Source organism: Saccopteryx bilineata, chromosome X, assembly GCF_036850765.1.
Source record: "Saccopteryx bilineata isolate mSacBil1 chromosome X, mSacBil1_pri_phased_curated, whole genome shotgun sequence".
In the NCBI taxonomy this organism is placed as follows: domain Eukaryota; kingdom Metazoa; phylum Chordata; class Mammalia; order Chiroptera; family Emballonuridae; genus Saccopteryx; species Saccopteryx bilineata.
The window spans coordinates 10,555,477-10,569,244 of record NC_089502.1 but is presented as its reverse complement, the minus strand read 5'-3'; the positions used below and the strand labels follow the sequence as shown (position 1 = coordinate 10,569,244).

The window sequence follows — 13,768 nt, the reverse complement described above, 5'->3', positions numbered from 1 at the left end:
GTTTATTTCTGAGTTCTCTGTTCTGTTCCATTGATCTGTATGCCTGTTCTTATGTCAGTACCAAGCTATTTTGAGTACAATGACCTTGTAGTAAAACTTAATATCAGAAAGTGTGATACCTCCCACTTTATTCTTCCTTTTCAAGATTGCTGAGGCTATTCGTGTTCTTTTTTGGTTCCATATAAATTTCTGGAATATGTGATCTATTTTTTGAAGCATGCCATTGGTATTTTAATAGGAATTGCATTGAATATATAAATTGCTTGCTTTGGGTAATATAGACATTTTAATAATGTTTATTCCTCCTAACCATGAACACGGTATATGCTTCCACTTGTTTGTATCTTTCTTGATTTCTTTTATCAGTGTTTTATAATTTTTTGAGTACAAGTCTCTTACCTCCTTGGTTAAATTTACTCCTAGGTACTTTATTTATTTATTTTTTTGCAATAGTGAAAGGGATTGTTTTCTTAATTTCTTTCAGATAGTTCATTGGTGGTATATAAAAATGCTACGGACACATATTTCAGGCTGGGACCTATTCCTAATTTAGAGCTCTCTTTCCCCTTTTTGCCAACTTCTATTATGAATCTACCTTTGCCACCCAGCTTAGTGTATCCCAAGGTTCTCTTTACCATGCCACAGTCACAAAGCTCCAGGGAAATGCAACCTGGTCTCATCTCTCCAGGCAGAGGAGAACAGAAGCTCCATATCCACACATGCTGCAGATGGCTTTTCCAGTCTACCTAAATCATTACCAGCTAGAAGCAGCGGCCATTGGGACTTGGACCTGAGCTGCAAAGTATAGAATTGTGACAATTCCAGTGCCATATGGACTTTTCCTGGACTCCTGCTCCTTGTGACAGCTCCTAACAGACTGAACTGGGGTTGGGTTGCATTTTTCAGGGATTTGGCATGGTGATGGTGCCAACTTGGACTTGGTGAACATGTTAAGGACACTACTCTTTTATGGATTCTTGCTGTTTTGGCCAAGAGTTTGCTTAAAGGCTTTAATCATTGTAAAAAAAAAATAGAAGCCTGGATAAAAAAGATGTTGCATATATACACCACGGTATACTATTTAGCCATAAGAAATGATGACATCGGATCATTTACAACAAAATGATGAGATCTTGATAACACTATATGGAGTGAAATATGTAAATCAGAAAAAAAACAAGAACTGCAGGATTCCATAAATTGGTGGACATAAAAACAAGACTAAGAGACATGGACAAGAGTGTGGTGGTTGCGGGGTCAGGGGGAGGGAGGGAGGGAGAGGGGGACGGGGAGGGGCACAAAGAAAACTAGATAGAAGGTGACAGAGGACAATCTGACTTCGGTAATAGGTATGCAACATAATTGAATGACAAGACAACCTGGACATGTTTTCTTTGAATATATGGACCCTGATTTATTGATGTCACCCCATTAAAATTAATAAAAACTTATTTATAAAAAAATGCTACTGATTTCTGAATATTACTTTTTATCCTGCAACCTTGCTGAATTCATTTATCAGGTCCAGTAGTTTTTTGACTGAGACTTTAGGGTTTTATATGTACAGTATCATATCATCAGCAAATAATGATGATTTTACTTCTTCTTTTCCAATTTGGATGCCTTTTATTTCTTCTTCTTGTCTGATTGCTGGGGCTAGGACTTCCAGAACTATGTTGAATAAGAGTGGTGAAAGGGGGCACCCCTGCCTTGTTCCTTATCTTAAAGGGATTGCTTTTAATTTTGCCCATTGATTATGATGTTGGCTGTGGGTTTGTCATAGATGGCCTTTATCATGTTGAGGTATGTTCCTGTATTCAGGGAAGGGGGGAGAGGGGGAGGGAGAGGGGCACAAAGGGGCACTTTGCTGAGAGTTTTGATCATAAGGGGTGCTGGATTTTATCAAATGCTTTTTCTGTATCTATTGATATTATCATGTGGTTTTTCTCCTTCCTTTTGTTTATATGATGAATCACATTGATTGATTTGTGAATTTTGTACCAGTTTTGTTTCCCCACAATAAATCCCACTTAATCATGAAGTGTGATTTTTTTTTCATGTATTGCTGGATCGGGTTTGCTAATATTTTGTTGAGAATTTTAGCATCTAAGTTAATCAGGGATCTTGGCCTATAATTTTCTTTCTTTGTATTGTCTTTGCCTGGTTTTGGAATGAGAATTATGCTTGCCTCATAAAAGGAGCTTGGAAGTGTTCCCCTTCTCTTGAATTTTTTGAAATACCTTGAGAAGGATAGCAGTTAGTTCTTCTTTGAATATTTGCTAGAATTCACTTTTGAAGCCATCTGGTCCAGGACTTTTGTTTGTTGGGAGTTTTTTGAGAACTCTTTTGATATCATTTCTTGTAATTGGTCTGTTTAGGTTTTCTGATTCTTCCAGATTGATTTTTGAAAGATTATATGTTTTAAGGAATTTTTCCATTTCACCTAAATTCTCTAATTTTGGGGCATATAGTTCCTCATAATATTTTCTTACAATATTTTGTATTTCTGTTGTGTCAGTTGTTATTTCTCCACTCTCATTTCTAATTTTATTTATTTGAGTCCTCTCTCTTTTTTTCTTGGTGAGTCTGGTTAAAGGTTCATCAATCTTGTATATCTTTTCAAAGAACCAGCTCTTGGTTTCATTGACCCTCTGTATTGTTGTTTTAGACTCTGTGTCATTTATTTCCCCTTTCATCTTTATTATTTTTTTCCTTCTACTTCTCCTGGGCTTTACTTGGTGTTCTGTTTTTAGTTCTTTTAGATGCAGGGTTAAGTCGTTTATTTGAGCTTTTTCTAGCTTCTTAAGGTATATAATTTTTTTAATACTATAAATATCCCTCTCAGGACAGCTTTTGCTGTGTCCCATAAATTTTGAGTTGTATGTTCATTTTCATTTGTTTCAAGGAAGATTTTGATTTCTTCCTTGATCTCATTGTTAACCTATTTGTTATTTAATAACATGCTACTTAGTTTCCAAGTGTTTGAATGTTTTTTGGTTTTTCTATTGTAGTTGATTTCTAGTTTTATGCCATTGTGATCTGAGAAGATGCTTCATACGATTTCAATCTTCTTATATTTATTGAGACTTGTTTTGTGTCCTAATAGGTGGTCTATCCTAGAGAATGTACCATTAGGACTTAAAAAGAATGTATATTCTGTTGCTTTAGGGTGAAAAGTTCTGAAGGTATGTATTAAATCCAGTTGATCTAGTGCAGTGGTCTGCAAACCACAGCTTGCGAGCCACATGTGGCTCAATCAGATTGAGGACGTTTTTAGCAAAAGCCAGTCTAGAAGTACCCTAATTATATTAATAACAATGTACCTACCCATATAATTTAAGTTTAAAAAATTTGGCTCTCAAAAGAAATTTCAATCATTGTACTGTTGATAGTTGGCTCTGTTTACTAATGAATTTGCTGACAACTGATCCAGTGTATCCTTTAAGGCTGCTGTTTCTTTGTTAATTCTCTTTCTTGAGGAACTATCCAGTGATATTAGTGGGGTATTGAATTCCCCTACTATTATAGTATTGTTGATCTCACCCCTTATGTCCATCAAAATGTGTTTTTATATATTTAGATGCTCCTATATTAGGTGCATAGATATTTATAATGGTTATATCTTCCTGTGGGATTGCTCCCTTTATCATTATATAGTGATCTTCTTTATCCCTTACTATACCCTTTGTTTTAAAGTCTATTTTGTCAGATAGAAGTATTGCTATCCCAGCTTTATTTTCATTTCCATTTGCATGAAATATTTTTTTCCATTCCTTTACTTTCAGTCTATGTTTATCTTTTGTTTTGAGGTAGATCTCTGTAGACAGCATATGTATAAGTCCTATTTTCTTATCCACAGAGCTACCATATGTCTTTTCACTGGAACATTTAATCCATTCACATTTAAGGTTATTATTCATATGTAGTTGTTTATTGCCAATTTATTCTTTAAATCTACATTCTTCTTTTACTAGATTTTTCCCCTTGTTCTGTTTATAACAGACCCCTTAACATTTGTTGCAGCATTGGTTTGATTATAATGAATTCCTTGAGTTTGTTTTTTTGTTTTTGTTTTTTGTCTGGAAACTTTTTATTTCTCCTTCAATTTTAAAAGATAGACTTGCTGGATAAAAAAGTCTTGGTTGTAGGCTCTTGTTTTGCATTACTTGAAATGTTTCTTGCCATTCCATCTTGGCCTCAAGTGTTTCTGTTGAAAAGTTGGATGTCATCCTTATTGGGGCTCCTTTGTAGGTGATTGACTGCTTTTCTCTTGCAGCTTTTAGTATTCGTTCTTTATCTCTTAGCTTTGATATTTAAATTATGATATGTTTTATTGTAGGTTTCTTTGCGTTTCTCTTTAATGGGATTCTCTGTGCTTCTTGAAGTTGTGTGACTTTTTCCTTCATCAATATAAGGAAGTTTTCAGCTATAATTTCTTCAATCAGTTTCTCTATCCCCTGTTTATTCTTCTCTTTCAGGAACCCCTATGATGCGGATGTTGTTTCTGTTCATGTTGTCACAGAACTCTGAGTTTCCTCAGACTTTTTATCCTTTTTTCTTTTTGCTCTTCTGTTTCTGTGCTTTCACTTATCTTGTCCTCTATATCACTGATTTGATCTTCTGCTTCATCCAGCCTGCTGTTAATTCCTTATAGTGTATTCTTCATTTCTGATATTTGTTTGTCATTTCTGTCTGATTCTTTTTTATGATTTCAATGTGTTTTTTGATGCTTGTTATATCTTTGTTTAGCTGCTCATTATGTCCATCTATTGTTGCTCTAAGATCCTTGAGCATCCTAACAATCATTATTCTAAACTCTGCATCTGGTATCTTGGTTATTTCCATCTCATTCAGTGATGGCTTTTTTTTTCCTGGGGATTTCTTTTGTTTATTCACTTGAATTGCATTTCTCTGATTCCCATTTTGTCTCTGTTTAGACTGCTCCTTCGGATGTGTTGTGTGTGTAGCTAGCTGAGTATAGGATTGGTGTTGTCTGCCTCCAGCTTTCAGCTGTGTTGTTTCTAGATCTTCTTGGGTTAGCTTCAGCTGTTTGTAATCTGCTGTGGGCTACTTGTCTGCTGCTACTGCTCTTTTTGCTATTTGTGTCAGCATTTTCTATGCCTTATCTGGGTCAGGTGTGAGCAGTCTTTCCTTAAGATACCACTCTAACTAGTGTTGTTAGGTCCTGAGCTGATGGTCTCCATATCTGGTCACTGGATGTACCAGCCTTGGACCTTCCTGGCTGGAACCTGGTGCAGATCAGTGGGGATCACTGCTTATGAATGTCCATAGAAACCTTCTTGGAGCTACAGGCAATCCAGAATTTGTGGCTGCCTCTGCTGGGCCCTGATACCCTTGTAAATATCAGCTGCATTCCTAGACTGGCTTTTATCTACTCATGGCCAGTGTGTGCAGCCTCTCTATTCCCGAGGTGTGGTCTTTCCACCCGCTCCCCACTGCCACCACCTCCTTGGGCACTCAGGCGCTAGCACTGCTGGGCACGCAGGCTTGTGGGCTGCAGCTTGAGCTGCCCCATGGGCACAGGAGACTCCTCGCCACACCAGGCTCTGCACCTTGCCATTGCCATATGGGCCACCAGGCTCCACCCCCTGCTGGCACAAGGGACCCCTTGTCAGGCTTTTCTCCCCATGGGTGCGCAGGCTGCCTCTCCAGGCTACACCTCCCGTGGGTGTGCGGGAGGTCTCTCCAGGTTCTGCCCCTACTGCCATGCTGGCTGCCTTGCTGGGTTCTGCACTCCACCACTGCTGCAGCTGGGCCCTCCTGCCCTTTGGGGGTTATTCAGCAGTTTGTGGGGGCAGTGTATCCCATACCTAAGCACTTAAAACCTGTGTCCCTGATATGCCCACTGCTTCTAAGCATCTCTTTGCATTGACTGGAGCAAGAGAACCTCTGGTGGATGGGGTAATTGCTTACCTTTTCTAGCTTGGTTTTCCCAGGAAGAATGGACACTTTAGGTTTGGGGAGTGACCCAGTACAGGGGTTAGGGTGGTTGTCCCCCACAGTATCTACCTATGCCCCAGAGAATACACTCTCCTCTCACAACTCCAGTCCTCTTTCCACTCCCCATTCCTGTAACCCCAGGTAAGTGACTGTGAATGAGGTTTTCTGCATGGTCCCTTTAAGATGGAGCCTGGATCTTAGAGTTCTCTCTCATTCTCACAAACAGTAACCTTGTTCTTCTTTCAGAAAACTACTGTCTGTATGCCTCCTCTAGTCTCTGGGGCTCTGGACTGAGGTTCTGGTCCTGTGACTGAGGACCCACAACTCTCCGGGAAACCTTCCCATCCAGAAGAGACCCTCCAGGTTGCCTCTAGCTCCTGGGAGAAGGGCAGTCCTTTCTGTGCATGTCTGCCCTTCCCACCAGTCTTAATGTGGCTTCTTTGGTGATGCTTCATTATACTAGATTTCTCTTAGTTTAGTCCAAAGTTGGTTTTTCAAGTTGATTGTTCCTAAGTTAAGTTGTAATCCACTTTGGTTCTGGAGGTGGGAGTTGTAATGTCTGTCTACTCCCTCTCTATATCGAGCCTCTGGCATCTTAATGGTGTACATGTCATGGGTCAGCTCTGACTTTCTCTAAAGCAGCACTTACTCCTTCTTAATGTTCTTTAGCATCTACACAACCTCTATCTCCACTGTCTTCTTCAGAAGCTGAATGTCCTTTACCATGGAGGTCTCTATCTCCTTCAAATTCACTGGACGCAGTGGTGGTGGAGGTTGAAACATAGGATACTGGGGTGTAGTTGGGCCAGCTCCTTGATCTTTTGCCACATCTTTCATTCATTAGCATCTGGCCCTTCTGCTTCTCTGCCTTATGTTGTTGTGTGCAGTCATCAGAGAGCTTCTGATTCATCTCCATAAACAGATTCAGGGCATGTACATCAGTGCATGGACTGCCTTGTTCCAAGGGCTCTTGGAGTTCTTGTAGAGGGCAGCAAACATGATAGGGAGGGCTTGGGCAATTGTCAGGCTCAATTTTTTAGTAATAGAGAGCATACTCTGCCACCTGGAAATGAGGGCTGGAGACACACTTGGAAAGCTGGCAGAAGAGTGGTTTCATCACTTTGCTGAACTCTGAAGGTTCATTGACATCCAGAATTTCCTCTAGCTTATTCAGGAACATCACCTTGGGGCTGTGGATCTTCAGCCAGAACTTGAGAAGTCCCCAAATCACCAGCTCAGTGAGACTGCTCTCCTCTAGGAACTGTACCACATGGTCTGTCAGCTAAGGGTGGTAGACACTCAAGGACCTGACCTTGTGAAAGGGAAGCAGGACACAGATAAGGAACATCTTGTAGCCTTCCTTAAGGGGCTAGGGGACCATTGACGATGCTGTTCAGGATCTCCAGGAGCTCATCACTCTCATTGTGATGCTCCATCTCATATACGAACCTGTAGAAGATGTGGTTCATCTGACTAGGGATATAAGCCCAGAGCCCCAGAAACTTGTCATAGGTTTGATGCAAGATGGTCTTGAGGAAGTCCTGCTCTTGGGGATCCTCACTGTCAAACAGGTCCCAGAGCACAAGGACAAACTTCTACTCCATGTACTACTTGGTGTGTTTGGCTGGAAATCAGAAGACTCAAGGAAACATAAGAAAAACTCATACACAAGTTGGAGATGTGGTCAGTCAGCTTCCAGGGTGGGCTCATCTTCCTCTAGCTCAAAAATAGCCCTGGGGTGATTTGATGAAGGTGGCAGTATCCAGAAGACTTTCACTGAAAACATAGTGACAACCTCAGAGTAAACTGCCTCAGTGACAACATTGCGGCTATGGGTGATGTTCTCCACCATTTCATTGAGACTTGCCTGCTTCACCTCCTTGAGTTTGAAGTCACTGAGTAGGTCTGATATGAAATCAAAGAGGACACAGCACTGGTGTAGCTTTTGGATAAACAGCTCTTCCCCTCCTGAGTTGGCAAATCTTTCAGAAAAGGAAGCTTCTGCATCTCCTAGTTCTTGCTGATTTTAAAACAAGAGAAGTTTTGCCATAGCTCCTTCTTGACACTCTGGGGACTCCCCCCCCCACCAAGGTAGTACATTTTGCTGAGCTGCATGTGGCGGGTGGCGTGCTGGTGCTGGGACACTTGTTGGGTGACTGAGACTGGGGTTGCAGTGGGTGGTGCCACTGGGTGGTAGCTGCTGCTGTGCCTGGGCCTCCTTAGCACTCTCACCTCCACCATCCTTGTCTGAGGTGCTGGGCTTGGCCATGCCTTTGGCAAGCTTAGGGGGCTCCTTCTCCTTCTTCAGTTTATAGTGCATTGACCCTGGCTCCACTTGGGCTTTGGCTTTGCTCAGCTGCACTTGGCCCACTTGGCATTTCTTTGCCGCCGCTTAAGTGCTTTATGCAGGTCTATGTCAATATTATTTTTGAAATACCTAATCTCAGATGCTTTTACCTAGTTTTTTTTTGAGGTGTCTAGCTTCACAGTAGTTCTAAGCATAAGTTGAATTTGTCTTTTGGTTAAAACATCACTGTTGAGACAAGATGGCGCTGGAGTAGGCGGACGTACCAGCATCTACCTCCCAGAACCAAAGTGGATTACAAACTAATTTTATGAACTATCATCTGGAAAAACCAACTTTGGACTAAACTAAAAGGACTCTTTAACCAAGGAACGCTGAGGAAGCCACACAGAGACTGGTAGGAAAAGCGGAAACGCGGAAACACGGAAACGTGGAGAGGGCTGCCCAGCTCCTCGGAGCAAACAGCAGCAGGGAGAGACTCACGTGGCGGGAAGTGAGTTTAGCAGAGGGGAAAGGGTCCTGAGCCCCTGGAACAAAGCCCCAACCTGCAGCCCCAGACCCCAGAAGAGGCGTAAGGACAGTATTTAGCTGGAAACAAGTCAGGATACTGTTTGTGAGAGAGTCTGATTTCTCAGACCCAGGATCCTTCTTAAAGGGACCGTGAAGAACATCTCTCTCAAAAACAATCACCTGGGGCTCCTGGGGATGGGGGGAGAGAGGAGAAAACCACAGTAACAGGAAGAGAGTGCAATCTAGGAGGCATAGGGAGAAACATTTTGGGAGATAGCCACCCTAACCCCTGGGACGAGTCACTCCCCAAAGCTGAAGTGAATATTTCCCCCGGAAACAGCAATACCAGCAAAAGGAAGCAGGAGAGCAGCCAAACAAGCTCCCCTGCAGCATTCAGAGCAGAGTCGCATAGAAGGAGGGAGCTTTCGGGTCTACAGTAGTGAGTCTTAGGATCTGAGCTGCAGCGCCCCCACCCACGCGGCTGAGGGCACACCGGAGAGGAGAGTGTGCGAAAGCGGAAGACAAAGGCGCGGTTCTGCTGGCAGGGGAGGAAGCCGGCTGGCCACCACTGGGCTCAGGTGTGAGCTCAATCTTGCCCGGCTGGGGAGAAGGGGGCATGCAAAAGCGGTCAAGCTCAGCTGCCGGCAGCCTGTAATCCAGCCTCTGGGAGAAGGGCGGGAACCCCGGAAAGGGTAGAAACCAGCCTCAGAGCAAGGGCAGAGGAGCACAGCCCTGCCCCACCCGTGCAACCCAGGCTTGCGGTCTGACTTGGTAGCTGGCTCCTCCCGCGGGGGTGGAGCCAAAAGCCCAGAAAAGGTGGAGTTCCACTACAGAGCTGAGCTTGGGCATGCAGCCCTGCCCAGCGGTAGAGCCAAGGCTAGCAGCTGTTCCTTGAGTGGGATCACCCTGTAAAGGCAGGGCGAAAGCTCGGAAACAGGCGGAGACCCGCAGCTGAGCAAAGGTGCTCGCCAGTGCCCTCAGGACCGAGCATAACATCACACACAGGGGCGGGGCAAAGGCCAAGGCCACCAACCCTTGTGCACCCGAGCACGTGATCACAGCCACTCCCGTGAAGAGAAAATGCAGAGGCAGAGAAATACAACACAAATAAACCAAGAGAAATCCCCAGAAAAGGACCTAAGTGAATCAGATATAACCAAATTACCAGATGCAGAGTTTAAAATAACGATTGTTAGGATGCTCAAAGATATTAGAACAACCATAGATGGCCACTACGGAAACCTAAATAAAGAGATAGCAAATATAAAACAGGACATTGAAATAATAAAAAAGAATCAGACAGAAATGACAAATACAATATCTGAAATAAAGAATACAATGGAAGGAATTAAAAGCAGGATGGTTGAAGCAGAGAATCGAGTCAGTGAGTTAGAGGACACAATAAATAAAGGCACGGAAGCAGAGCAGAAAAAAGAAAAGAGACTCAAAAAGTCTGAGTAAACTCTAAGAGAGCTCTGTGACAACATGAAGAGAAATAACATCCACATCATAGGGGTTCCTGAAGAAGAAGAGAAAGAACAAGGGATAGAGACTTTGTTCAAGCATATTATAGCGGAAAACTTCTGCCAATTAAGGCAGGAAAACATTTCACATGTTCAGGAAGCACAGAGAACTCCATTAAGGAGAAACCCAAAGAAACCAACACCAAGACACATCATAATTAAATTACCAAAGCTAAGTGATAAAGAGAAAATATTAAAAGCTGCTAGAGAAAAAAAGACACCTACAAAGGAGCCCCCATAAGGATGACTTCTGACTTCTAAACAGAAACACTTGAGGCCAGAAGGGAATGGCAAGAAATATTAAAAGTAATGCAGAACAAGAACCTACAACCAAGACTACTTTATCCAGCAAGGCTATCATTTAAAATTGAAGGAGAAATAAAAAGCTTTACAGACAAAAAAAAAAAAATCAAGGATTTCACTGCAACCAAACCAAGGCTGCAAGAAATGCTAAGGGACCTGTTGTAAACAGATCAAAGGAAAAAAAGAATATAGCAAAAGAGAAAAACAGTTTTAAAGAAAAAAATTGCATTTCAGTAATAACCTTAAATGTTAATGGATTAAATGATCCAATCAAGAGACATAGGGTAGCTGCATGGATAAGAAAACAGGACCCATACATATGCTGTCTACAAGAGACACACCTTAAATCAAAAAATGCACACAGACTGAAGATAAAAGGATGGAAAAAAATATTTCATGAAAATGGAAATGAAAAAAAAAGCTGGGGTAGCAATACTTATATCAGACAAAATGGACTTTAAAACAAAAACCATAGTTAGAGATAAAGAAGGTCACTACATAATGATAAAGGGAGAAATCCAAAAGGAAGATATAACCATTATAAATATCTACGCACCTAATATAAGAGCACCTAAATATATAAAGCAGACTTTGACAGACTTAAAGGGCGAGATCTACAGCAATACTATAATAGTAGGGGATTTCAATACCCCATTAACATCATTAGATAGATCCTCAAGAAAGAGAATTAACAAAGAAACAGCAGACTTAAAAAACATATTAGATCAACTCAATTTAATAGATATCTTCAGAACCTTTCACTCTAAAATAGCAGAATATACATTCTTTTCAAGTGCTCATGGTACATTCTCTAGAATAGACCACATGTTAGGGCACAAAAGCGGGCTCAACAAATTTAAGAAGATTGAAATCATATTGAGCACTTCCTCTGATCACAATGGCATTAAACTAGAAATCAACCACAATAGAAAAATTGAAAAACATTCAAACACTTGGAAACTAAATAGTACGTTATTAAACAATGAATGGGTTAACACTGAGATCAAAGAAGAAATTAAAAAAATTCCTAGAAACAAACGATAATGAGCATACATCAACTCAAAATTTATGGGACACAGCAAAAGCAGTCCTGAGAGGGAAGTTTATAGCATTACAGGAATACCTCAAGAAGCTAGAAAAAGCTCAAATAAACAACTTAACCCTACATCTAAAAGAACTAGAAAAAGAACAGCAAGTAAAGCCCAGAGCTAGTAGAAGGAAGGAAATAATAAAGATCAGAGCAGAAATAAATGACATAGAGGCTAAAGAAACAAAACAGAGGATCAATGAAACCAGGAGCTGGTTCTTTGAAAAGGTAAACAAGATCGATGAACCTTTAACAAGACTCACCAAGAAAAAAAGAGAGAGGACTCAAATAAATAAAATTAGAAACGAGAGTGGAGAAATAACAACTGACACAACAGAAATACAAAGGATTGTAAGAAAATACTATGAAGAACTGTACGCAAAAAACTAGATAACCTAGATGAAATGGACAAATTCCTTGAATCATATAATCTTCCAAAAATCAATATGGAAGAATCAGAAAACCTAAACAGACCAATTACAACAAATGAGATTGAAACAGCTATCAAAAAACTCCCAAAAAAGAAAAGTCCTGGGCCTGATGGCTTCACAAGTCAATTCTACCAAATATTCAAAGAAGAACTAACTCCTATCCTTCTCAAGCTATTTCTTTTTTTTTTTTTTTTTTTAATAAATTTTTATTAATGGTAATGGGATGACATTAATAAATCAGGGTACATATATTCAAAGAAAACATGTCTAGGTTATTTTGTCATCAAATTATGTTGCAAACCCCTCGCCCAAAGTCAGATTGTCCTCCGTCACCCTCTATCTAGTTCTCTGTGCCCCTCCCCCTCCCCCTAAATCTCTCCCTCCCTCCCTCCCATGTCCTCCCTCCCCCCCCACCCTTGGTAACCACCACACTCTTGTCCATGTCTCTTAGTCTCATTTTTATGTTCCACCAATGTATGGAATCATGTAGTTCTTGTTTTTTTCTGATTTGCTTATTTCACTCCTTATAATGTTATCAAGATCCCACCATTTTGCTGTAAATGATCTGATGTCATCATTTCTTATGGCTGAGTAGTATTCCATAGTGTATATGTGCCACATCTTCTTTATCCAGTCTTCTATTGAAGGGCTTTTTGGTTGTTTCCATGTCTTGGCCACTGTGACCAGTGCTGCAATGAACATGGGCTACATGTGTCTTCACGTATCAATGTTTCTGAGGTTTTGGGGTATATACCCAGTAGAGGGATTGCTGGGTCATAAGGTAGTTCTATTTGCAGTTTTTTGAGGAACCACCATACTTTCCTCCATAATGGTTGTACTACTTTACAGTCCCACCAACAGTGAATGAGGGTTCCTTTTTCTCCACAGCCTCTCCAACATTTGCTATTACCCGTCTTGTTGATAATAGCTAATCTAACAGGGGTGAGGTGGTATCTCATTGTAGTTTTGATTTGCATTTCTCTAATAACTAATGAAGCTGAGCATCTTTTCATATATCTGTTGGCCATTTGTATCTCTTCCTGGGAGAAGTGTCTGTTCATGTCCTCTTCCCATTTTTTTATTGGATTGCTTGTTTGTTTGTTGTTGAGTTTTATGAGTTCTTTGTAAATTTTGGATATTAGGCCCTTATCTGAGCTGTCGTTTGAAAATATAAGTTCCCATATAGTTGGCTGTCTGTTTATTTTGATATCAGTTTCTCTTGCTGAGCAAAAACTTTTAATTCTGATGTAGTCCCATTCATTTATCTTTGCCTTCACTTCTCTTGCCATTGGAGTCAAGTTCATAAAATGTTCTTTAAAACCCAGGTCCATGATTTTAGTACCTATGTCTTCTTCTATGTACTTTATTGTTTCAGGTCTTATATTTAGGTCTTTGATCCATTTTGAATTAATTTTAGTACACGGGGACAGGCTGTAGTCGAGTTTCATTCTTTTGCATGTGGTTTTCCAGTTTTCCCAACACCATTTGTTGAAGAGGCTTTCTTTTCTCCATTGTGTGTTGTTGGCCCCTTTATCAAAGATTATTTGACCATATATATGTGGTTTTATTTCTGGGCTTTCTATTCTGTTCCATTGGTCTGAGTGTCTATTTTTCTGCCAATACCATGCTGTTTTGATTATCGTGGCCC

The 13,768-nt window shown here is 40.8% G+C and overlaps 1 pseudogene; it reads right to left on the bottom strand.

Moving 5' to 3' along the window:
• Positions 1 to 6,420: 6,420 nt before the first annotated feature.
• LOC136317360 (serine/threonine-protein phosphatase 2A 56 kDa regulatory subunit delta isoform pseudogene) lies at positions 6,421 to 8,281 on the bottom strand (annotated as a pseudogene).
• Positions 8,282 to 13,768: the final 5,487 nt, after the last annotated feature.